Below are 26804 nucleotides of genomic sequence, written 5' to 3' on the forward strand. Positions count from 1 at the left end.
TGCAGACAAATATTTGTCCTCCCATGTTCACAGCAGCATTTACTACAGTCAAAAGGTGGAAACAACCCAAGTGTCCATTAACGGATAATGGATAAACAAAATGTGGTACATACACATATAATGGATTATTTTGTCTTTAAAAAAAAAAGGGTATTCTGATCGACCCATGGTACAACACAGATGAACCTCAAAGACATTCAAAGGAAATAAGCCAGTAACTAAAGGACAAATTTGCATGATTCCACTTATATGAGGTACCTAAAGTAGTTAAGTTCATAGAGACATAAGGAGAGTGGTGATTTCCAAGGATTGGGAGGAGCAAGGAATAGTTATGGTTTAATGGGTACAGAGGTTCAGTTTTACAAAATGAAAAGAGCTCCGGAGGTGAGTGCTGGTAATGACTGCGTAACAACATGAATGTACCTAAATGCCACACAACGATACACTTAAAAATAACTGAAATGCTGAACTTCATGTTATGCATATTTTGCCACAAATTAATTAGAACCCAAAGGTTCTATTTTATTAATTAGAATTAATAGAACCCAAAGGTCTATTTTATTATAAACATACCTGATTTCCTTGAAGATATCCTTCAAAATATTTAAGAAGTGTTTCAAAGAGTACAGTATCAATAGGTAAGAGGTACCCAGAGTAGTCAAACTCATAGAAAATACAACAGTGCTTGCCAGGGGCTTGGGAGAAGGGAAAATGGACAGTTAATGGGTAGCGTTTCAATTTAAGATAAAACAATGTTCTGGAGACGGATGGTGATAATTGCACAATGTGAAGGTACTCAAGGTCACTGAAGTGTACACTCAAAAATGACTAAAATGGTAAATTTTATGTTTATTTTACCATGATAGACAGTTCCTCATTACACAGATTGGGAGATTAGTGCAAAGGGGGCCGAAGATTTTACTTCTCTATCTCATACAGTGGCTCAAAAGGCAGAAAAGACTTATACCTGCTAAACTGATACAAATTTAGAATCTATTTTCTTCTCTAAACTTAAAACAACCTATTTGTGGGGGTGAAGACTTTAGCTAATTATATTGACAACATGTGGGTATCATCGGTCACTCAGTAGTATCCAACTCTTTGCAATCCCATGGACTGCAGACTTCTCGGGTTCATGGAATTTTCCAGGCAAGAATGCTGGAGTGGACTGCCATTTCCTACTCCAGGGGAAATGTTTCCAACCCAGGGATCAACCAACGCACCCCTGCCTCTTGCATTGGCAGGCAGATTTCTTTACTACTGAGCCTCCTGGGAAGCCCCCATATTGACAACAACAGGTTGTAAAGAATTACCCCCTAGTTTTTTTTAACTATGTCCACAAAATCTTTTGACACAAGGTGGAACCTAATTTCTCACTCCTTGACTGTGGGCTAGACTTAATAGGCTGCTTCTAATGCAAAGAATGTGGCAGAAGTGACTTCTGAGACTAGGTCATAAAAGGCACTGCACATTTCTACCTACCTTTCTTCTCAGATGACTTCCTCTGGAAATGCAGCTGCCATGGAAACAGCTGAAGATCTACATATGCTAAGGAAATTGAGTCCTCTAGACACCAGCCAGCAGCAACCTGCTAGCCCAAAGAGGAACACCTTCTTAGAAGGAGATCCTCTAGGCACCAGTCAAGCCTCCAAATGACAGCAACCTTTGAGATTTTTATGCAAGACATAGAAGAAGCCAGAACCACTCAGCTAAACTGCGATCAAATTTCTGACCCACAGAAAATCCACGTGCAATAGTATTCTTTTAACTCCCCTGTTTAAAGAATACAGTTTTAAGCAAAAAAAAAAAAAAGTTTTGACATTAGAAAGAAAAAAACAAGAACATACAGTTGACCCTTAAACATAGTCATTAGAACTGTGCAGGCCACCTTACATGTGGATTTTTATCAATATTAAATATTAGACTACTACACTATCCAAAACTGGTTCAATTTGTGCATGCAAAACTGCAGATATCAAGAAACGTCAGATATAGACGTCTGGCCTACTATATGCAAATCTTCCAATTCAAAGATCAATCAGATCAGTCGCTCAGTCGTGTCTGACTCTGCGATCCCGTGAATCGCAGCACGCCAGGCCTCCCTGTCCATCACCAACTCCTGGAGTTCACTCAGACTCACGTCCATCGAGTCAGTGATGCCATCCAGGTGCCTATAATCCCCGTGTCATTCAAGAGTCAACTGTGTTATTTATGTTCACTGAAAGCTAACTTGTTTTTACTAGTATACATACATACGTAGAGACAAAAAAAATGACAATGTTTCAGTTAAATAATTTTCTAAAGGCATCTGCGAGGTACAACCAAAACAATCCATTTAACTAGAATTTTTAAGATCTTGCTTAAAAAAAAAAAACAAGTATGGAACAACTTCTAAATACGGTTTTAAAAATACATAACCTGGAAACTGAATTAACAGGTAGGAAATGAAGATGAAAACACTGCACTGCCCAAGTTGTGAACAGAAAGATGACTAAAGAAACTGGGGCTTCCCTGGTGGTCCAGTGGTTGGGAGTCCACCTGCCAATGCACAGGACATGGGTTGGCCTGGCCTGGGAGGATCCCACATGCCTCACAGCAGGAGCGCAGCTACTCCAGTGCTCTGGAGTCCAAGCAACACAGCTAGAAAAAATCTGCACACAGCAACTAAAACCAGCACAGCCAAAAATAAATAAATAAAAACTTTTTAAAGAAACTGAGTATGATCTCTTACATAAAAAGACGCAGAAAACAGCAATTACTTTAAGAGATACAGCACATAAGCTTTAAGTATTCTGCTGGGTGGGACAGCTAACAAAAAGGGGAAAAGCAGGCAGGTAAAACTGAAAAGGAGATCCAATCATAAAAGATCTTATCAGTAATTATAACATTTTCTGTCTCATGATCCTGCTGTTGAAACTGCTCTTCAAAAAAATACATGGAAGCACCTTCAAATACATCTATTTCAAAGACTTCTCAAATCAGTCTCCCATCCACATAGCCAAAAAAGAATTCATATTAGGAGCCTCTCACACATGAAACATTAAAAGAGGGGAGGACATCAGATAATCTCTTTGCAACTTGCTCTTTCCGAAATATTCCAAAAACATTAGCTGAAAGGCTGCTAAAGTAACAAAACCAAGAACTGTAATTTAGGCAGATTTCTCTGGCCACAGGAAAAGACTTTGTAAACTCAACTAAGGACCTCCTTGGTGGCTCAGACCGTAAAGAATCAGCCTGCAATGGGGGAGATCTGGATTTGACCCCTGGGTTGGGAAGATTCTCTGGAAGAGGGCATGGCAACCCACTCCAGTATTCTTGCCTGGATAATCCCCATGGACAAAGGAGCCTTGTGGGCTACAGTCCATGGGGTTGAAAACAGTCGGACACAACTGAGCGACGAAGCGCACACACACAAACTCAACTAAAGTAGGGTATTTCCTTAGCCAAAGATCAAGCTAGGACGATAGATTAAACTGGAAATGAGGAAAGCATGACTAGGATGCAGGTAATACTGTTAACAGAAACAAGAGACACAAATAATTTCAGAGCCCATAATACTAGTTTAACATGTAAAATACATTAAACAGAATTTTATGTTACAAATAAAACTTTACCTGTATATTAATTACACCTCACAATTAACAAAAAAGCCTTCACATACATTATTTCCATCATTTTTATGAAAAAAGTAAAGCCAAGAGATTAAGTAAATATGTGCGTGCATGCTAAGTCGCTTCAGTCATGTCTGACTCTTTGCAACCCAAAGGACTATTTTTTTTTGCAACCCAAAGGACTACTTTGCAACCCACCAGGCTCCTCTGTCCATGGGATTCTCCAGGCAAGAACAGTGGAATGGATCGTCACGCCCTCCTCTAGGGAATCTTTCCTGCCTAGGGATCGAACTCCCATCTCTTAGGTCTCCTGAACTGACAGGCAGGTTCTTTACCACTAGCACCACCTGGGAAGCCCTTAAGTAAATATGCAAGGTCACAAAGACCCTTTTCTAATATTCCAAATCCTAGATCAAAAATCTCCTAATTCCCCAAAACTACCCTTTTCCTACATCACTACCCCTAACTGGATCTAAATTGTTATCTAAACCCGTTTATTAAAAAGTGGTTGAGTTAAAGACAATTAGATAATCTGGCCTGTTTAGGTTCTATCCTCACTTGTAATTTTACTTTCAGATTAAAGGTTCCCATCCTTATTCCCTTCCCTTGTTGAATTTTATTTTCTTCTCTCTTCTTTTCACATTTCATAATCTGAAACCATATTTTAATCTTTAGCTAAACAAAGTTAGCACTCAAATAGCTACTAACAAATAGTAAAACAGTGGTTTTTCTTCTTTTAGCTGGTCTCCAAGCTCCACCAGTAATCATTATTTACCAAAGAAAAGCAGTAAATGAGAAGAAAAAAACATCAGTGATAATGTTCAAACTGAATTAATAAACATAAAATCCACATGAAGACAGTATTAAACATGGCTAGTGATTAAGTTTGGGTCTCTCTAGTCCAGCTTGGAGACTTGGTCAAGACTCCTACACCAGTCTCAGTCTCTCTAAAACTTTTAATTTCTCACCTATACAACTAATAGTTTTCTCTACGATACACTACTATGTATCACACAATCATCATCTATAAATGTTAATCATTGTAATTGTTATTTTAGACCTATATATTGTTCAGGCACAGAGGTAGGGGAAAAAATGGGAGGAAGGGAGATAGAGGTACTTAGGGTGAGGGGGGAGAACCCAGCCATTATTTCAATTACTCTGGTACTGTATATTTCAATGCCAAGAAAATAATGAAATATTTATGAAAACACTCAAGTCGAATAAAGCTGCCCTTGAACAACTACTGTAAGCAAATGTTACTATTCAAGGATTAAAGTTAATTGTTAAAAATCCTGGTCACGAGAGTCATCTTTATCCTGATACTACTGCTTGGAGCAACAGGAGAAATTTAAAGAAAAATAATCACAAACAGTAAATCTTATGTGGTTCTTTTCTATAAAAAAAAAAAAGGCCATTCACTTCCAGTTCAAATTCCTAATCACATTCAAAATGTATGTTCTTAGATAAGTAACTTGAAAACCCACTAAGTTTGAGGAATATATAAAATACAGGCTCTCCGAAGCAAAGAAAAGGGCAGAAGGGGGGTTGTTCTCATCACAGGTTTATATAAATCAAAGTGGAAACTCAATTAGAAGTACTACACAAAGCTCTGACAAAGAACACAAGAAATATCCTATTCTTTTCTGACAGATTTATTTAACTCTAATCTCAATTTTGTATCAGAAAATAAAATACCACGTATATCTAAATACCTACCATCTTTTGGACTCTCCTACCTCTCCTGCTTTAAGGGAGCTAACAGGATTCAACAGCATAACAACAACAAGACAATAAATGAGCCAAATGACCAGTTATTAGGCTATCCTGGCAAAGTGTGCAAATATTATGGTATTTTTTAATTTCAGAGAGATAATTAAGTGAAAAAAAATAACCTTAACTTTAGCTACATTCGTCTGTTAATATAAACTGCTTCAAAAATAAATTTTAGTCAATTTTTTAAAAACAAACACTTCTACTGAATGCCTATGACTCACTAAAAAAAATTAAATGCAGTAACAAATCATAATACCAGTCAATCCTCAAATAAACAATTAAAAGATACTCTTGTCAAAGGATTTTCATTACAGCAATTAATATTCACAACTTTTTTTTTTAACCAAGATTTGTTTATAACTTAAGGCAACATTACCTTCTGGAGGCAGAGAATGTATACTCATTTTTTTTTTTAAGTTAAAGGTTCTTAGTGTACCTTCTCTTCCTCTCAGTTTCTGTTCCTAGTAATGACTTTTTGAAACTTTTTGGAACTTAAGGAACAATCTGAAATACAAAGCCACTTCAAAATTTGTTTCAAAAAATTTCTGTAATGGATAGGAATTGTTATCCCTTAAAACAATTTACTTCATGAAAGACCAGATTAAAAGTCAAGCCCTGTAATTTGTTTAAACAACTACCTAATTCTACACTGGAACACTAAACTGCATTCAGAATGTAATCTACAGTCATATTTAGGAAGTAAAATGACTATTTGTTGATTTTTTTCCTACCTTTCTATTAATCCATAAAGCCATACTGACCATATGGATTTGTCTACTTCAGAAGTACAAAAACTTCAAATGTGAACAGTTTCATCTGAAATATTCTTAACAATTCTTTCTGCATTTCAATTTACTTAACAGTTCTTTTCAGACTGCCCAGGAAATTGAAGCCAAGGAATCGTACTGCAAGAAACTGAAAGGCTTCCAAAGAATAACACAGGATAAAGTTGACTCATTACAGTTTACAAATGAACATTTGATTTGCTCACCATATAGTACTTACAAATTCCAACAGGACTGCACAGGAAGGTGTTGGATTTGTCTCTGTAATCTTTATGTTTTCCAGTTTGTTTTTTTATTCTGTATCCTCTGAAATAATATCCAAGTTCTTTGAAGACACTTAACCTATGGCTATTTGACATAGAGTTACTTCAGTCAGCTACCCATACTTCTGTTTTAAAGTTTTCATATGGCTATCGCCAGAATTAGCCAAGTTCCTTGGATTTTAAGATTTTAAAGTCTTCTTTATTATTCCATGTACTTGTCACTGTTGTACTTATCCACTCCAGATGAAATAATCCAATTTATGAGTCAAAAAGAAAAAACAAAAAGAAAATTTCACATCTGAAGAGCATTCCTAAACATCAGCATAAACAAGAGACACACAGCTATCTCAATACTACCATGCTGCTGGGAAACTGCCACATCTTAAATTTCCACGTAAATAAAAGATAAAAGCAAAAAAACTCTGTATTCATTCAATGTCTTCATTTAGAAAAGCGGTCCCATTGTGACATGAAAAGGGCTGAGGTCAAAAATTCCTAAAACTTTTAATAAAGGTAAAAATAAACTGCCATGAAACTTCAGCAATATTTAAACAGTAATTTGAAACTGCCGAAACTACTCAGTACACAAATCAAACATATCTTACAGTTTTGGCTGAAGAACAACAACAGGGGAGGGGTTGGGGGGAAGGCAAAAATACCACCAGCTGAAAACACTTTAAACCAGTTATATAATCCGTTTGAACCAAAATACTGAAGAAATGCCTGGATCTCTTTTTAAGTAGCTTGCAGAACTGTTCACTACTATCAATTCACTTCAGAGATGATTCTTGCCAATTTTAATAAACTTCTGGGGTAAAATTATCCAAAAACATTGTAATTCCAAAATGGCCACTTGAAATATCCGGGGCCTTTTACACAAAACCTAGAAGATGATCTTCATATCTGAGTAATTCAATCACCTGTAAAAGTTATAAAAAAAATTTTAAATTACACACTGAATTTTAATTTTGAACTAAAAATCAATCCCCATCCTCAACAGTCAACCTCTGGAGAGAAATGCACTTCCGCACCCAAAAAAGGTCTACTGTATGAAAAGGACTTCAAAATATGTTGAGGGGGAGAAAAAACGGTGGGAAACGGTATTATGGAAGACAAGTGCTGATTCCAACTGGGAAGGGTGTGCGGATATAAGGTAGAGGGATTATATAAGCAAACCTTCCTATACTTTGAGTAAATGTTACAAACGAGCAAACAATCTTCTAAGAGATCTTCCGTATTTTCTATTCAAATCTACCAAAAGAAAACGCAAAGACAGGTGTGCTGCTACCGAGCATTACTAAATGCAACTTAGCGAATGAGGGATATAAAGAGAAAGACGCTCCCTCCAAACCAGAATGCCCAGAGGAAAGGGGCACATTTCCCCCATTCAGAGTAGGAAGGTAAGTGGCCGAGAAGTGGGACAAGAACATTCCTTAAATTGGCCCGAGGGTGAGACTTACCCGGCAGCCACGAGATGTGAGGGTTCCCATTTCCTTGAATTAAGAAAACAGGTTTCTCTCAACACTGAGGGGGTGGAAGGTACTGAGCCCTTCTCGTATACCACGTTAAGAGTGCTTTTCTCCCCAACCAGACCGAGTCCCCTCAGACCCTACAGGACTCAGAGGGGCAAGGCTGCGCTCGCCTCGGTCCACAGCCACGGACCTGGAGAGGCGGGCTGAGCGGGTGCGCTGAGAAATCACCAAAGGCCACAACTCGGCCTCGACTCTCTCAACCCTCCGACAGCGGCAGCGGTGCAAAAGGAGGCGGGCGCCTGCGAGAGGCCGGAGGGAGGAAGACCGAGCACGAAAGGCGTCGGACCCATTCCCAGCCTCCGCCAAACAACACCCCCCACCCTCAAGCCGCCCGGGCTAAGCCACCCACCCCCTCCCACAACCGCCACCTCCGCTCCACCCGGACCAAGCCAATACCTAGAGGGGCCTCGCCGCGCCGTCCTTCCCTCTCTGTCCTCGCTCTCCCGCCACCCTCCCCCCGTCCTCGGGCAGCTTCACACCTCACGCCGCCAACGCCGCTCCCGACCCCTCAAACCTCAACGCCGACACGGGTACCCCCTCCCATCCCTAGACCCTGGCGCCGAGCGCAGAGAACGCTATTACCTTCTGCCACACCAGAGGTGCCCCTGGCCTAGGGGTGCCGCTGCGCTCGATCCCGGGAGAAGGTTTTCGGTACTTTGAATAATCCCCTTTTGCCGCTTTTCCCTCCCCCACAACCAGTCTCAGTCCCAAAATGGCGCCGACCCGATCCGCAATGTTCTGGGCCAAGTCTCGCGAGATCGTGGATGGTGGCGAGGCGGGGAAGAAACTAAAAGGGCTGAGGATAAGGGAGGGGAAAGGCGGGGCGAGGAGAAGGAGGAGGGAGATAGGGTGTGGAAGAAGCGGTGCGAACAAACCTACTGGGCGGGGCAGCAGGAGGAGCGTCTCCACCAGAGAACCTTCTGGCCTAAGCAACCGCTCACGCCTCGGCCAAAGAAGCCCCGCCCGCTACGTCGAGCGGCTGGGGGAGGGGAAGAGGGCGTGGTTATGCTTAGGGGAGGGGCTTCGAGGAGGTCCCGGAGGCAGGGGCGCGCGGGGGGCGGTGGCTCCGCGCGGTGACGTCAGGAGCAGCTGGAGTCGGGGATTACCCCCTGCTGCTGACGTGAGGCTGGTGAACAATCGGGAACGTTCGGTGGAAGGGGGAATTCCCCGCTGCTCCCTGAGGAGCCCCTCCTCCCGCCCTTCCCCGGGTCCGCGGCCGCCCGGGAGCCTGGGATGGTGGGGCTGCGGGAGGGCGAGAGGGGAACGCCGATTCGGGAGGCGGCCGCGCCGGCTCGAGTGGCTCGCGCCGCGGCGTCTACCCTGGCTGGATGTTCTGAGGAGCCGCGGCGCGCGCGAGGCGCCGGATACCTCTCTCAGGCCTGCGAGGCTGAGAGATCACATGCTCGGCGGTACACAGCCTTGCGCGGGCGGAGCGCCGGCGGAGTTGGCGCAGGACTAATCCGGCGCCGTGAAGCAGTGGATTCACTGTCGTATGCAAATACGAGAGTGTCGGACATAAATAATATACGCGAAGCCAGTGACTGAGGAGACGAGACTCGCTGGTTGGGAACGAAGCCCAGATTCTCAGGGATAAAAGTGGCTACTGGATATGACCGTGTTAATTATCGTTTTTCTCTTTATTAAATCTACAGCAGGGTAGGATTATTTCAGCAGTGTCTCGGTCCCTCACAGCTCGTAAGATTCGGTATAATGAATTTTGTGGGCGTCACCGTTTTCTAATCGCGATACCTTTTTGCCTTGAAACTGAAGACTCACGTTGAAACCTGTGAAATCAGCCTTTCAAGGGGTATCGCGAAGTAAGAAAAGTAACCGTATTTCTTTAGGAAGTATGTGGGGGAAGGGTGTCTTAACGAGGGAAAAACCAGAGAAGAAAAAATCCTTGGCTCTTCGCCCTCCTCCAAGCCATGAAGATTTCATACACGGAAACTTTATGGTTCTTTTATGTGCATTATGGGGTTTGTAGTTTAATGAAATGCTTCTAAAAGCTACCTGAAAGAATGTTTGAATATAAACTCACCAAAAATTACACCTCCCAATCTTTTCGTTTTCGTGAACACTTGGCAATTAATAATGCCTCGCTGAGTGCAAAGAAATGAGAATTAACACTTGCTGGATTCCTTGTCTGTGCCAAGTACTTAATTCTTATTCTAGTCTCTGAAGTGGTGTTGTTTTCCTCTTTTTGCAGATGAGGAAACTGGTTCAGGTTACACAACATAGAATGTGGGTGCCACCACTTGGCTGTACCAGACTTGAACTCAAATGTGTTTGGGTCTTAATTCACGTTCTTTACACCACACCACATTGCTTCCATAGAAATAACTTACGTATTGGGACAAGACCTGCTGCTGCTTCTGTTTCTAAGCATGGTGTCAATTCAACAAAGGAAAATATTGATGCTTTGAAAACACGAATTGTCCCTTTCATATGGCAAAAGATATAAAGCTGAAAACCCAATAGTGAATGGAGAAACAGTTGTAACATGGATGACGAAAGTGTTAATATTTAATTATATACAGTTGGTTACTATTCGAAATATCTAATAATGTTTAATTTACATAATAAATACATTAAGAGCTCTTACAAATTATTAAGGAACAGGCAACCATACTCTTAAAAAGGTCAAAGTACATGAAGAAGCCAGTCGTGTGTCAGTAATTATATGAAAAGATGTTCTACCTCACTAAAAATCAGAAAAAATGAAAAAATACTAATAGTGACCTACTGTACTACATTTCACCTAGCAGACTGGCAAAGATTTAAAAAGAATAAAAACTAGATGAAGGTATAAGGAATAGGCATTTGTGTATCAACAGCCTTTCTACATCTGAGAATTTTTATTAGTAAAAGGAAAGGTGTCCAACAATTTATAAAGATATCCATTGATAAATTGCTTATAATTACAAAAGCCATTTAAAATGATGATACACTTTTTGTAAAAAATGATAACATTAAAAGATGTTCACAGCAGACATTACTGAAAAGTAAATCAGTGACAGGACTGTCCATTTTCTGTCACCTAGAAAAACTTTACATCAAAAGATTGTCTGAATAGATATCAAAATGTTACCAATGTTTATTTCCAGGTAGAGAATCTTTATACTGTGTTACTTTTCCAGTCATTAAAAAACAAGCTAACTAAAAAAAATACAAGAATCTGTCTTCAACCAGTAATATGGTTTCCATTATTTTATTCATTTAGTGAAATGTAAACAAAGGATTTATCACATAATAGATTAATTTATTAGTTAGCATAACATTATAATAGTTTGAAAAATGCTTTTTTAACCAACCCCCGTATAAGAAATAAGGGCTTCCCAGGTAACTCAGTGGTAAAGAATCTGCCTGCCTATGCAGGAGATTAAAGTGATGCAGGTTCGATCGTTGGGTAGGGAAGATTACCCTGGAGTAGGAAATGTTAACCCATTCTAATACTCTTCCCTGGAAAATTCCATGGACAGAGGAGCCTGCCGGGATACAGTCCATGGCATCGCAAAGAGTTGGACACAACTGAGCATGCACACACGCTTCACTTTATATAAGAAATAGTGATAAATTTGACAACTCTTTCAGTGATTTTATAAATATTAGTCATAAAGAGATTAAGTAACTTGCTTCAAAATAATGTTAGCTCAAGTATACATGATGTGTAAATGAAGGTATTCATTCCAACTTATATGTAATAGTGAAAACCAGAAAACCTAAATGTCTGCCAACCAAATGTGTGTGTGAGTGCATGCTCAGTGGTGTCCAACTCTTTGCGACCCCAGGGACTGTAGCCTACCAGGCTCCTTTGTTCATGGGATTTTCTAGTCAAGAATATTGGAGCGGGTTGCCATTTCCTACTTCATGGTATCTTCCCAACTCGGGAATGAACCTGCCTCTCTTGCATCTCCTGCACTGGCAGAAGGATTCTTTACTACTGTGCCACCTGGGAAGACCCTACCAGCCAAGTACTGGTTAAAAAATTAATGTGCATACATATAGTAGAAAACAGCTGCTAAGAATAAGGTAGGCCAATATATGCAAAGATATTCAATATGTCAAGAGGTAAAAGTATGTGACAAAACAATATATATATATATATATATATATAGCATCAGAATCTTTTTTAAAGTATGTATATAGCAATAATGAAAGAATAACTTTACTATTCATCAGATCAAGATTTTTTTGTTTTATTCACTTTTGTGCTATTTGAATATACTATTTTATAATAACTTGATGTTTAAAACTTAATTGCCAAAAATCTAAAGCAGTTGGGAAGCAAAATATTTCTGCAGGAAACCTTGAATCTTTCCAAACTATATCCAGTGTTCCTTTTCTGTGTTCCCATTATGCAATCCTGTGTTCATATCTATGATTACCCATTTTTACCTCTATCTTGATCCTGGAAAGTGTCTAGGAACTTCCTTATCATCCCTCTACATATAATTACAGTTGCTGATTTCCTTACTTGTCTCTACCACAGAACTCAAAGGTCCCTGAAAGCAGCAATTATGTTTTTCATATTTATTCATAGCAACTAGTATAGTTTTGGCCACAGCATAAATATTTGTTAACTGCATGGCTTCCCCGCCTTATTCTTTGTTTTTGCCACATTCTATTATACTTGTGGGCTTCCCTTGTAGCTAAGTTGGTAAAGAATCTGCCTGCAATGCAGGAGACCCAGATTCAGTCCCTGCGTTGGGAAGATCCTCTGGAGAAGGAAATGATAACCCACTCCAGTATTCTTTCCTGGAGAATCCCATGGACAGAGGAGCCTTGCAGGCTACAGTCCATGGGGTCACTAGAGTCAGACACGACATAACATCTAAACCACCACCAATAACAATTTTTAAGTACAAAAGTTGTACATGCAGAACGTTTGACAGATACAGAAGAGTATAAAGAAATAAAAATTACCTGTAGTCCATGACCCAGAAATAATGGTTCTTAAGTTTTATTAATGTGTTCCTTTCAAGGATTTGTTCTTAGTATGTCTTTGTATCATCGTATATGTAAAGCTAACCTTTATATCCCTTCTTTATTCCATATGTTCAAAACTTCCCACATTTAAAAAATTCTTCCTTTTGTCTACGGTTCATTTTCAGGATTAGCATAACATTTGATATATAGTTTTATGATCTGTTTATTTTAACACAATAAGGATGGTCATTATTTTTGAGCCACTTTTCTAACCTACCTTTCCCTAGAAAAGGTCCCTGCTCCTATTAAGTTTCACTCAATTCATGATTATAAATTTAAATTTACCATGTATTTTCTCCTTTTGATGAGTTTTTCAGTTGTGACAGTGTTAGTCAGTCAGTCATGTCCAACCCTTTGCTATCCCATGGACTGTAGCCTGCCAGGCTCCTCTGTCCATGGAACTCTCCAGGCAAGAATACTGGTATGGGAAGCCATTTCCTTCTCCAGGGGATCTTCCTGACCCAGGGATCGAACCCAGGTCTCCTGCATTGCAGGCAGATTCTTTACTGTCTGAGCATAGAACTAATTGCTGGAGAACTGACCACTTACTCCTTACTCAAAGCATATATGTGAATTGACAAATATTCTCTGGGCTCCAGTTATGGGTGGCCCAGTTTTGCTAATTGGCACTTCCACATCTGTGTTCCTCTCTTTGTTCTAGGAGATATGGAGGAACACCATTAGCTTGGGCACAATTGTCAAGGAAATTTTTAAATGTTCTCTCCAATATGTGACTTTCAAAACACAGACTCTTCTTGCATGGTATCTATAATTTAAAGCTATAACATGTAAATGCATGTAAATCACTGATGATAAAGTGAAGAAAACGCTTTGTAGAGTTTTTAAAAGTCTTAGAATCTATTTCAATATGTTCCTCTGTGATCTCTGAAAATGAAACATGAGGAGTCCTGGAGGTACAATAGCCACCATCCCCTGCACCTTGTTACTGACTGAGTGACTTTAGAGAAACTGAGTCAAGATCTGGGCTATTCTGCTACCTCTTGACTCTAGGTACAATCAATATGTGGGAAACTGCTTAGGAATATTCTCCATGATGAAATTTCCCTGGTTTTTTCCTCTTAGGTTTCCAAGTTCATCTTGGGGTAGCTCCATCCTCTTTTGGCTCTGAATATTCATTCAGTGAAAGGAAATCCATCATGTACTTTAGAAGGTTTATTGAATCAATAGCTTCCCAGTAAAAATGAGTGGCAACACTGCCCGCCCCCCACCCCACCCCGGCAAATAATTCTAAATGTGTTAATGCCACTTGTAACACTAAGTCTAATTGCCTAATAAGCATATAGGGATACAGACTGGAGGCTAAATGGCCTGGTCAAAAGTCAGTCAAACAGATCTGGAAGTAAAACTAAAGATTTCTCATTTAAGTTTCAGAATTAAGTAATACTGCTAAGTCAATTCAGTCGTGTCTGACTCTGTGCGACCCCATGGACAGCAGCCTCCCAGGCTCCTCTGTCCCTGGGATTCTCCAGGCAAGAGTACTAGATCACTTCAACTTTGCTAAGACTAGAAGCTATGCTCAAACTAACCAGCTTTTAAAACAAAATCATAGGAATTAATATGGTAATAGTTTATGTTATCAGAGCATCTTTTATATTTTCACCCTTATCTTCCTTTTTAATTATGAAAATGATACAAGTTTATTCTAAAATCAAACAATACAAAAGTATATAAATTGAACAACCATCTCCTACTATATAACACAGAAAACTATGTTCAATATCTTGTGTTCAGTCACTCAGTCGTGTCCGACTCTTTGTTGTAGCCCATCAGGCGCCTCTGTCCATGGGATTCTCCAGGCAGGAATATGGAGCCAGTTGCCGTTTCCTCCTCCAGGGGATCTTCTCCACCCAGGGATCAAAGCTGAGTCTCCTGCATAATAAACTATAATGGAAAAAAATCCAAAAATACATATACATACCAACTGAATCACTTTGCTATGTACCAAAAACTTAAAAAAACTGAAAATCAATGATACTTCAATAAAACATTAAAAAATTTTAAAAACCTAATGGAGATAAAAGACGTTCATGGAGGACTTCCTAAGCATCCGTCTTCTGCATAGATGGTTCAATGTATCTTAGGTCAAGGATCATTGTGAGAACCTAATGATGATAATGCACACCATCCCCAGGGGAAAAAAGCACATTTCTACATACATGCAAAAGGTATATGCTCTGTCAGAGGGTGCACAGTCAGTCCCCCGTAGCCCAGGTGACAAAGCTCTAGGAGAGTCAGGGGTGTCTCTAAACTAAGAATCTCAGTCCTACTTATAGAAAACAAACTTGTGGTTACCAAGGGGAAAGGACAGGGGATAGATAAATTAGGAGTTTGGAATTAACATATACACCCTATTATATATAAAACATATAAGCAATAAGGACCTACTACATGGTACAAGGAACTATATTCAATATCTTATAATAACCTATGATGGAAAATAATCTGAAAAAGAACAGGTATACACGTATGTATAACTGAATCACCTTGCTGTATACCTGAAACTAACACAACATTGTAAATCATCTATACTTTAGTAAAAAGTTGTTTGTTTTGAAAAAGTATATATAAATGAGAAGATCCTACTATACCTCCAGAATGAAGATTTTGTCAACAGTTATGATCCTTGTAGATTTTTTCTTATTCATGTATGTATCATATCCATATATATTTTAATAAAATTGGTCTATACACAATATTCTGCAACTTGTTTTTTCAACTTAGTAATATATGGTCATCTTTCTTTGTCAGTTGCACTTAGTGCTAACTTAAGAATTGTATAATAATCCTTTGGAAGAATTTACCTTATGTAACCAGTACCTTATAGAAGAACATTTAGATTGTATCTAATTTTTTCTTCTATTAAACTGTATAGTGATAAATGTTTCTGAATTTAGAGAGTGTGTCTGGAGAGGAAGGAGAGAGAAGTGTTGGAAAATTAAGGTAATATGCCAGAGGGTGACTCATTGAGCCAAAGATGGTAGTTTAAAAGGACGATTTGGCAAAATTATTTATTGAGCATTTAAAATGAACCAGGTCCTGATTACTTATGATCCATGCCATTTTTCTTTAATAGTGTTACTATTTTTACTTTAATAGACTCGGATTCATCTGGATTCCACATAGTAGTGGAAAGACCATGGACTTTGAAATTAGGCAGACCTGGGCTTGAATACTAGCTCAATTCAATTCAGATTTAATTATATTTGGCACTGTTGTACATCTGTTGAGGATACAGAAATGATTAAGACACAATCAGTGCTCCAGATTCTCATAACCTGAGGGGCAAAGCTGACCTAATATCTGTTTTGTTCACTACTGTATCCTCCAGTGCCTAAAACAGTGCTAGCAATAGTAACCACTCAATATTTGTCAAATGAATGGATCACAAGACTTTGTGCCAAGTGTTATGTTAGAGGCATGCAGAGTGCTGTGAGGTGGCTTTCCAAGAAGAAACCTTTAAAAAACTGAGTCTGATGAGTTGAACATAATTCCAGGAGGGAAGGGCCTCCTAGTTAGAATCTGTTGCACAGTCAGAGGTACATGGATGAAAATAAGCCGGAGCAATGGGGTTACAAAGAGTCAGATACGACGGAGCGACTAACACACACACACACACACACACACACGCAAGTCATTTCCAAAGACGCAGATGAAGCGACTGCCACCACATAGACTGCTAGGAACCATGAGGGAGGAAGGCAGAAAAATACGTGAGAACAAATCCCAAGGGCCTTGACTCTGTGCTAGGGAGATTAGGTGTTTATCCCGAAGGCTTTGGAGAGTCTTTAAGTAAGAAAGAAACATGTTGGATTCATGCTTTACAAAGAGCCTCCTTGTGATCCTCTGAAGAAGAGATTAGGAAAATGAAAGTCCACGAAGAGAAAAGCTAAAATGCTATGGCAGTCATCCAGGTGAAAGACAATGATGTCTTGAGATTGCTGCAGCCATTTTTCAGTTTCTCCTACACCCCGTAATTCTCCACGATCCTTCTAACACATCCTCCTCCTACTCCTCCTAAGTCGCTTCAGTCATGTCCGACTCTGTGCGACCCCATAGACGGCAGCCCACCAGGCTCCCCCGTCCCTGGGATTCTCCAGGCAAGAACACTGGAGTGGGTTGCCATTTCCTTCTCCAATGCATGAAAGTGAAAAGTGAAAGTGAAGTCGCTCAGTCGTGTCCGACTCTTAGCGACCCCATGGACTACAGCCTACCAGGCTCCTCCATCCATGGGATTCTCCAGGCAAGAGTACTGGAGTGGGGTGCCATTGCCTTCTGCGTATAACACATCACAACTGTGTAAATGGTCATCACACAAACTTCCTCTTGGCTGGAACACAGGTGATCTCCCACTTTCTGCCAGTTCTTACAAGCTTTCAAGGTTCAACTTAAATGTCACTTCCTTAGGTAGTCATCCCTGAGCTCCTTGTTCCCCTTGTACTCACCCTTATAGCACTGATCATAACTATAAATTAAAGTTATTTTTATGGTTATTCATTTGATATATACCTGACCCAGTGGACTCAAGATTTCTTGAGGAATTGAGTGAGTGGAGTAGGTGAATGGACAGGGAAAGATTTGAACAGATTCAAGGGTGGATGCAGAAAATGTTATGTTTAAATGTTTGTGAAGATGGGCAAGTAAAAACTAGCTTCTAATTTGGTCATCTGTGTTGATGCTGGTAGCATTTTCTGGGTTATGAAATCAAGGCAGAGAAACAAATTAGGTGGAAGATGGGAATCCCAATTCAGATTGAGACTTACTGTGAATTTGAATCTCAGATCACAAACTCCAGTGGACAGCAATGAGAACTCAGCTAGCTTTCCACAAAAAGCCCTATATCCCAGTTAATTTCAGAATCTCCCATGCTGACTCCAATGATAACTAAGGCTACCAATTTTCTCAGTAATAATTATGCTGCTGCACTCTTGGAGTTATTTTACATCTGTTTTATTTGTGTCTTTTTTTTTTCCTAATTTTCTCTCTTTCCAGGCCATAAAGTCGCTAAAACAAAGTTGTCAAAGTTTGACATCTCTCAAGATTCCAACAAAAAAGTAAATTAGAGCATGAGTAATCTTGATTGGAAATAGAGATGATTTCTGATAAAAATTTACTAAATATTGGAATTAATAATAGGATACTTTAAGAAATTGCCATCTTTTAATGTCAAACTTGAAAAAAGTTTAAAGTGGAGACCAATCAAAAAAATATTGATGGAAGAGTGGGGGCTGGCCAGTACTCCTTTCTTTTGAAAACTTCTAGAATGTCTGTTCCGAAAGGGACCCATTCTGTGTTGTACGATTTGGGGCTGACCCCACCCCTTAGCCATTAGCCTCCCCACCCCTCAGTTACAGGTATGAAGCTGGATCCTATCCCTGCCTAATCGGAATACTATCTCCATGGCCACAGTGCTGATTTGAGGCACCTCTCTCAAGCTAGACTCATCAGAACCTTCTCTGAGACTTTTTTACAGAAACTATCAAGAAAACATTCTCTATTAGGGTTACTAAAAATGGAGGGAGGCCAAATCTGGAATTTCCAGTGCAGAAACTCTGGAATTCTCATCCTGCCTACTATGTGGCTCTTACAGGTAAACATAGTCAGAACCCTAACGTCCTTTCAGTCCTTAGACCTAGTCCTACCTGAAATAATGACCATCCCTAGGTTTAAGAGTAATGCAAACAAATTTTCTTTATTGCTTTACTAGTTTGCTTTACATTTCTGTCACTTTCAGTTTAGGAGTGTCTATGAATTTAGGGTCTTTGTCCTGTAGGCTGGCTGATACTATGCAAGGTTTTCTTTCATCCGTGATATCCAAAGTCAGTTGTGAAAGACCTTCAGTTTCTGGTAAAGGAACTGGCCATCTGAAACCACCAATGGGGTAAGTGTAACAATTCCAGTGTTTTTCTCCCTTTTGTGTCAACACTGTGGCTAACCCAAAGAAGAATCAAATTCACTTATCCTATCTATAAATAAGTTTCCCTTTAAAGCAGGATTTCTTTTGTGGAAAATAAATTGAAAAGGAAGCAATTTATCCTATCCAATTTTCCTCTATTACCCAGGGCAGACACTCTTTTCACTTCCACAGAATGAAAAGGGCATCTGAGAAAGACTCTAGGAAGTCTCCCTACAGTTAGCATTCTTTTCTACTGTAAAGAATGAATTCAGCCAGACTTCTGGAGTGTAAAATGAATAGGTGAAGGAAGGCAATCACTTTAAGGGGAAAAAGTTGGTGACTCAAAGAGTGAGAGAAAAGCATAACTGGAATAAGAAAATAAACTGGATAAGAGAGAAGAAAACTGAAACAGAAAAATAACCTTATTTAGAATTTTCTTTGTTGTTCTTTGCCTTAACTTACATGCAAAAAATTTATTTATCAATTCCATAATCATTCATCCATTAAAAACAAACAACAAAGTCCTATAAAGCCTATTCCGACCTAGGCAGAGGCTAAATGCTGAGGATGCAATAAAGAATAAGATACCCATAACACCATCTATATTTATAAAAATCAAAGTTTGATTGTAGGCAGGATTGAGGAGAGGAGAGAAATAGGTGAGGGAGATTAAGAGGTGCAAACTTCCACTTACAAAATAAGTCTCGGGTATGAAATTTACAGTGTGGGAAATATGGTTGATAATTATGTAATATCTGTGTATAGTAACAGATGTTAACTAAGTTTAATATGGTGATAATTTTTAGCATATTATATGTAATATATAACATTTTATACACATATATTGTATAATAGTATAATCTAGTATTATAATGCATAATTATGTGATCTATTATATGTAATAGATTACTTGTGTATGTATCTTTATATATAAATTTGGACTGAGCAACTTCACTTTCACTTTTCACTTTCATGCATTGGAGAAGGAAATGGACCCACTCCAGTGTTCTTGCCTGAAGAATCCCAGGGATGGGGGAGCCTGGTGGGCTGCCGTCTCTGGGGTCGCACAGAGTCAGACACGACTGAAGCGACTTAGCAGTAGCAGTAGCAATACTGAAAAAAGCAGTATTACACATTCTTTTCAAGCATATACTGAACATCACTAAAAATCATCAACTGGTCTTCCCAGGTGTCTTCAGATCAGATCAGTCGCTCAGTTGTGTCCAACTCTTTGCGACCCCATGAATCACAGCACGCCAGGCCTCCCTGTCCAACACCAACTCCCAGAGTTCACTCAGACTCACGTCCATCGAGTCAGTGATGCCATCCAGCCATCTCATCCTCTGTCATCCCCTTCTCCTCCTGCCCCCAATCCCTCCCAGCATCAGAGTCTTTTCCAATGAGTCAACTCTTCACATCAGGTGGCCAAAGTACTGGAGTTTCAGCTTTAGCATCATTCCTTCCAAAGAAATCCCAGGGCTGATCTCCTTCAGAATGGACTGGTTAGATCTCCTTGCAGTCCAAGGGACTCTCAAGAGTCTTCTCCAACACCACGGTTCAAAAGCATCAATTCTTTGGCACTCACCTTTCTTTATAGTCCAACTCTCATATCCATACATGACCACAGGAAAACCATAGCCTTGACTAGACAGACCTTTGTTGGCAAAGGAATGTCTCTACTTTTGAATATGCTATCTAGATTGGTCATAACTTTCCTTCCAAGGAGTAAGCGTCTTTTAATTTCATGGCTGCTGTCACCATCTGCAGTGATTTTGGAGCCCAGAAAAATAAAGTCTGACACTGTTTCCACTGTTTCCCCATCTATTTCCCATGAAGGGATGGGACCAGATGCCATGATCTTCGTTTTCTGAATGTTGAGCTTTAAGCCAACTTTTTCACTCTCCTCTTTCACTTTCATCAAGAGGCTTTTGAGTTCCTCTTCATTTTCTGCCATAAGGGTGGTGTCATCTGCATATCTGAGGTTATTGATATTTCTCCTGGCAATCTTGATTCCAGCTTGTGTTTCTTCCAGTCCAGCGTTTCTCATGATGTACTCTGCATATAAGTTAAATAAACAGGGTGACAATATACAGCCTTGATGAACTCCTTTTCCTATTTGGAACCAGTCTGTTGTTCCATGTCCAGTTCTAACTGTGGCTTCCTGACCTGCATACAAATTTCTCAAGAGGCAGATCAGGTGGTCTGGTATTCCCATCTCTTTCAGAATTTTCCACAGTTTATTGTGATCCACACAGTCAAAGGCTTTGGCATAGTCAATAAAGCAGAAATAGATGTTTTTCTGGAACTCTCTTGCTTTTTCCATGATCCAGCGGATGTTGGCAATTTGATCTCTGGTTCCTCTGCCTTTTCTAAAACCAGCTTGAACATCAGGAAGTTCACGGTTCACATATTACTGAAGCCTGGCTTGGAGAATTTTGAGCATTACTTTACTAGTGTGTGAGATGAGTGCAATTGTGCAGTCGTTTGAGCATTCTTTGGCATTACCTTTCTTAGGGACTGGAATGAAAACTGACCTTTTCCAGTCCTGTGGCCACTGCTGAGTTTTCCAAATTTGCTGGCATATTGAGTGCAGCTGGTAAAGAATTCACCTGCCAATACAGGAGACGCAAGAGAAGTGAGTTTGATCACTGGATCCCCTGGAGAAGGAAACAACAGCCCATTCCAGTATTCTTGCCTGGAGAATCCCATAGACAGAGGAGCCTGGTGGGCTGCACTCGAGCAACTGAATACACCCATCCTCAGCATTTAGTGTTAGATCACAGGCAAGTTTCAACAATTACAGAAAAACTGAAATCCTGGTAGTTTGTTTGGGTCATTATAACAAAATACCATAAACTGAAAGTAGTCAAAGTGAAAATTGCTCAGTCGTGTCTGACTCTTTGCAACCCCATGGACTATACAGTCCATGGAATTCGCCAGGCCAGAATACTGGAGTGGGTAGCCTTTCCCTTCTCCAGGGGATCTTCCCAACCCAGGGATCGAACCCAGGTCTCCTGCATTGCAGGTGGATTTTTTATGAGCTGAGCCACAGGGGAAGCCCACCTGGGTGGCCTTCCCAGAAGGCCACAGAAATTTATTACCCAAGTTCTAGAGGCTAAGTCCAAGATCAAGATACCAGAAGTTTCACTGTCTGCTGAGAGTCTGTTTTCTGGTTCACTGTGTCCTCATATGGTATAAAGGTCATGGTGATCATACTGAAATGTATAGAAATACAGAATCACTATATTGTACCAGGGATTAAATAGTGTTGTATGTCAATTATATTTCAAAACAAATAAACAAATAGACTCATAGAAGAAGAGGTCAGATTTGTGGTTATCAGAGGTAGGAGGTGGGGGAGGGGTAACTGGATGAAGGTGCTTAAAAGGAAGAAACGCCCAGTTATAAGGTAAATAAGTCCTAGCAATGTAATGTGCAACATGATAAACATAATCAACGCTGCTGCATTGTCATCCATACCAGCCCCTGAGAGCTAAAGTATGCTTGTGTTAATTTATCCCTGTGTTTGTTTCTAAAGCACCTGGCATTTGACAGAGATGTTTTCCATCTGTGCTTTAAGAGAAATGCTGTGGTCAACTGCTCTGAACCAGCTGGCTCTGATTTAATCACAGAAACATACCTGAGCAGATGAGACCTGGAGGTATCCGAAAGTTACCTTTGCTTCATTACCATGCTAAGATCTCTGCCCAAGGAGGGATTTGTTCTCTGCTAGGCACAATTTGTACCATGTGCAAAGAATTGTGGAAGACTGTGTGAGCCCCAGCTGCCCCTGGCTGCTCAAGGAAATCTATCTCCACCACTTTCCTAGAGCCCTGATGACAGGTCTCCCTCCTACCCCTGAAAATTTCCTTGGGAAGAAGGTGTTTTTAGAGCATGAACTCTCTCTTCTCCATTCCTTGGTCAATGAATAAAGTTTCTGCTCTGCTATACCAAACTCCGTTTCCTTTGATTGGCATTTACAACTCCAGGCAAAGGACCCAAATTAAAGGATCATTGATCCATCAGGGATTGGTAAAGTATGTTTTATATAAAAGCTGATAAGACAGTAAATCTTGAGAATTCTCATCACAAGGGAAAAATATATCTACACATCTATAAATATATCTATTTCTTTAATTTTGTTTCTATATGAGATGATGGATGCCCGCTGAACTTACTGTGGTAATCATTTCCTGATATTCGTTTTCATTTCAAATCATTATGCTGCACAGCTGAAACTTACAGAGCACCCTGTATCAATTATATATCAATAAAACATAGAAAAAAAAAGTTTAAATAAAGACCAGATGAGTTTAAAAAAAAAATTGATCGTAGGAAGGAAAGAGAAATGAATAGCAAGAGTCCACTGTATCATTGTGTTGATGTTCTCCTAATCCCAGGAGGGTGCTTAGGCCATTCTGAAACCAACCAAGAAGGAAGCCTGGAGGACAAGACACTTGACTCAGACCTGAGGGTCTCAGTGTTGTGGTGAGCTGCTTTTCTGACAACAGAGTTAAGCAAGAGAACTCTGCTGGGAATGGCCTGAACCTGAAGTTTGGTGGGTTAGGGGGTGCATAAGTGACCCCAAAACCAGATGTAGACATAGGGAAGGGAGCTGGACTTGGCCCAAGATGATCACCCGAAAGGGTGTGGTGACTTCAGCAAAAAGGTGGGTCGCCTGAATCCTAAAAACTATCAAAGAAAAACAAAGCCAGATGCTAGTTAAAGTGGTAAGGACAAATTTTAATTAGTATTACACTATTGCCATAGGCGGAGAAGGCAGTGGCACCCCACTCCAGTACTCTTGCCTGGAAAATCCCATGGGCAGAGGAGCCTGGTAGGCTGCAGTCCATGGGGTTGCGAAGAGTCGGACACGACTGAGCGACTTCACTTTCACTTTTCACTTTCATGCATTGGAGAAGGAAATGGCAACCCACTCCAGTGTTCTTGCCTGGAGAATCCCAGGGACGGGGAGCCTGGTGGGCTGCCGTCTATGGGGTTGCACAGAGTCGGACACGACTGAAGTGACTTAGCATTGTCATAGGGAGAAGATTCCAGTGTAAACTGAACCCAACTTTTAGTGGAATTTGTGCAGAGGTGGCTGGGCAGTTAAAGGGGAGAAAATGGAATAGGGAGAGGGGAGGGCCTTAGCAGAGTCAGGGAAGTGAAAAATTATAAAAAGCTAAAAGGGTGGGGTGGTGCCTGTGAAACCCATCTGTGTTTGTTAGTTGGCCCTTATCAAAGTCTCTTCTCCCACAGAGAGGGAGGCAAGGCTCTATCTTCAGGTGTTGGCCGCAACAGTCAATTCTTTTGGCAGCATGGAGTTTTCTAGGGAGGCACTTGAAGGGAGTGAGACTCATCCTAGGGATATGGCCTTGAGCTGTTAGAAACTATGTTTGTGTTTGTTCTAATCTTTGCAGGCCAAGGTTGAGGCCTACTCAAGAGAGGGCTCAGAAGTGCCTGGCTGAAATGTAGTCAAGAAGAGAAACTTCGTCAAAACTCATGTGAAAGTGACAGTGAAAATACTGCCCAAGATATTGTACTGAGACAGACAAGGGCCATTCTAGAGAGTTGAAGGGGCTTCCCAGGTGGCGCTAGTAAAGAAACTGCCTGCCAGTGCAGGAGACATAAGATACATGGATTAGATCCCTGGGTCGGGAATATCCTCTGGAGGAGGACATGGCAACCCACTCTAATATTCTTGCCTGGACAGAGGAGCCTGAAGGGCTATAATACATAGGGTCGCAAAGAGTCAGACACGACTGAAATGACCTAGCACGCAGCAGGAGTAGAGTTTAAACATAAGGCTGCAAAGGAATAAGGGTTGTTTTCTGTTTACACTGGTCCAATTTTAATAGTTTAGTAAACTATTCACACGCATTCATCCAGTACCTCCTCTTCCAAATGTCCCTTTAGAATGAATCTATTTGCATATTCAAAGGGTAAGGTGCTTATGCAAGTGTTTATGCTTAAATGTAAATGTATAAGAAGTCTCCTGGTTTTCATGATGCTCTTAAAGGTCTATTGATCCCAAAGTAAAAAAAAAAAAATCTTACCCTAGGCTAATGGGTCTAAGCTCTACATATCTACACCCTCCTCCCTTTTTAAATAATAAGTGTTTTGTGTCACCCCCTTTACTTTAAAAAACTGGAAGTAATTTGTAATAAAACACACAGTTGGATGTGTAAATGCTTAGTCACAGTTTTACTGGAATGCATAATGGAATCGTCATATGTCTGTAGTGTTAAAAAATAAGACAACAGGCCCAAAATGGAATCAGTTATGCCAAGGCCCATGTTGCCAAACCAAAACCTAATTACAGTTTCTGTTCTCCCAGAAATGGAATCTTAAACTAGTTAATCAAGAATCATCTGATCAGCACCAGTTGGGTAAACTGCTTGACAGACTCCTGCCATCAACTGAAGGAAAGTAACCCTACAAAACAAAATGCTTTTATTTTTTTGCCTCCTCTAACTTCCTTGTTCCTCCACCCTTCTACGGATGAATCTTTCATGTTGTACAGCTCCTCGGAGCTCTTTTCTATCTGCTAGATTGGATGCTGCCCAATTCTAAGCATTTTTTGCCCAAACTTAAAATTTTTTATATAGCTCAGTAATTTCTTAACAGTTTCTGTATGTGGAATTTTTGACTGCAAAAGCTATAAATGCACACTAAAACAAGTGTATTATTTTGATTTAAAAAACATTAGCTGACATGTTACTACTGGTATTATTTCAAAAGTTCTGAATGTTTTTTGGTAACGTTCTGCATAAAAGGAGGTATAATTTTCCTTCAGTGTATTCAGTAGCTGCAGTCCCAGAAAATTCAACGTACATTAAAGTCAAGCAAGAAATATTTGGTGTTTATCTTTTAAAAGAAGTTACATTGATTACATTTAGCTTTACTAAATGCTATCTTTGTAACAGTCAAAAAACACTATCACAAATTTCCAGCTCACCCTCAGGGGACTATCCTGCCTTTGGGTGCTATTGCTCTGGGAGGGCCCTTTAAGGTCATCTAGTCCCACTTCTCCCTCTGGCCTTTTCAGTTCCTGCCTCCCCCTCCCTCCTACCTTTCCAGTTTAAGGGGAATTTCTGGATTAAAGAGAAACCACTTTGTAGTATTTTTCTTTTAGAAAAATTGAGAAGATCTTGACATCTGATCATCTTATACAGAAAGCCAAATCTTGATTATGTTTTAGATGCTTTGTGTGTGCTTGGTCGCTCAGTCCTGTCTGACCCATGAACTGTAGCCTGCCAGGCTCCTCTGTTGATGGGATTGCCAGGCAAGCATACTGGAGTGGGTAGCCATTCCCTTCTTCAAGGGATTGTCACAACCCAGGGATCGAACCTGGGTCTCCTGCATTGCAGGCAGATACTTTACCATCTGAGCCACCAGAGGAAGCCTAAAACTCCCCAAGTCACCCAGGTTCTCAACCCTCCCTTTTCAGTGATTTTGCTTTTAGGAGATTCTCTGTCTGTATTTGGGGACTCTCCTGCAGAAAATCCCAGAACCGTGCTGACTGACCTTATTACAGATTTACCTGTCTCCATTTCAGGTCCCTTGGAGCAGCATATTTTCTCACGTCAGCTTCTTTCATCTTCGTCAACTCTGACCCCCAAACCCTCTAACCAATTCCACTCCAGCTGAATGTCAGCTGAATGTTTCTTGGTAAAGTTCCTACCTCAGTTCCTACTTCAGTGAGAAAAAGTTGTATAATCCTTCCATTTCCTTGCTTTTCTCACCTGCCAAAGCAACAGCTTTCTACAGTAGCATGCATCCTGGCACCCTGTTATGGAGGACAAGGTGGAATGCTGAAGGAAGGTTTCTACTGCCAAGCAGGAGGATGCCAAGCCAGCTGAGTCTGGTCTCCAGTGGATGAAATTGGAGAGAGAGAAAATGGAGTCCTATTTTAAAGCCAAAAGCCACAGTCCCTA

At 40.3% G+C, this 26804-nt stretch overlaps 1 protein-coding gene across 4 annotated transcripts in view; it reads right to left on the reverse strand.

Annotated features, from left to right (window-relative positions):
* GPBP1 (GC-rich promoter binding protein 1) overlaps positions 1-7928 on the reverse strand; it is a 64434-nt gene extending 56506 nt beyond the window's left edge. For 2 of the 4 annotated variants that reach the window (XM_061393481.1, XM_061393477.1), the window contains exon 1: positions 6379-6467. The gene's annotated coding sequence lies outside the window, so the exon portion shown is untranslated. Of the gene's footprint in view, positions 1-6378; positions 7356-7895 lie in introns of those variants that run through there. The other 2 variants (XM_061393478.1, XM_061393480.1) reach the window with 2 other exon arrangements.
* Between the last annotated feature and the right edge of the window lie 18876 nt (positions 7929-26804).

This window comes from Bos javanicus, chromosome 20 (genome assembly GCF_032452875.1).
Source record: "Bos javanicus breed banteng chromosome 20, ARS-OSU_banteng_1.0, whole genome shotgun sequence".
Lineage (NCBI taxonomy): Eukaryota > Metazoa > Chordata > Mammalia > Artiodactyla > Bovidae > Bos > Bos javanicus.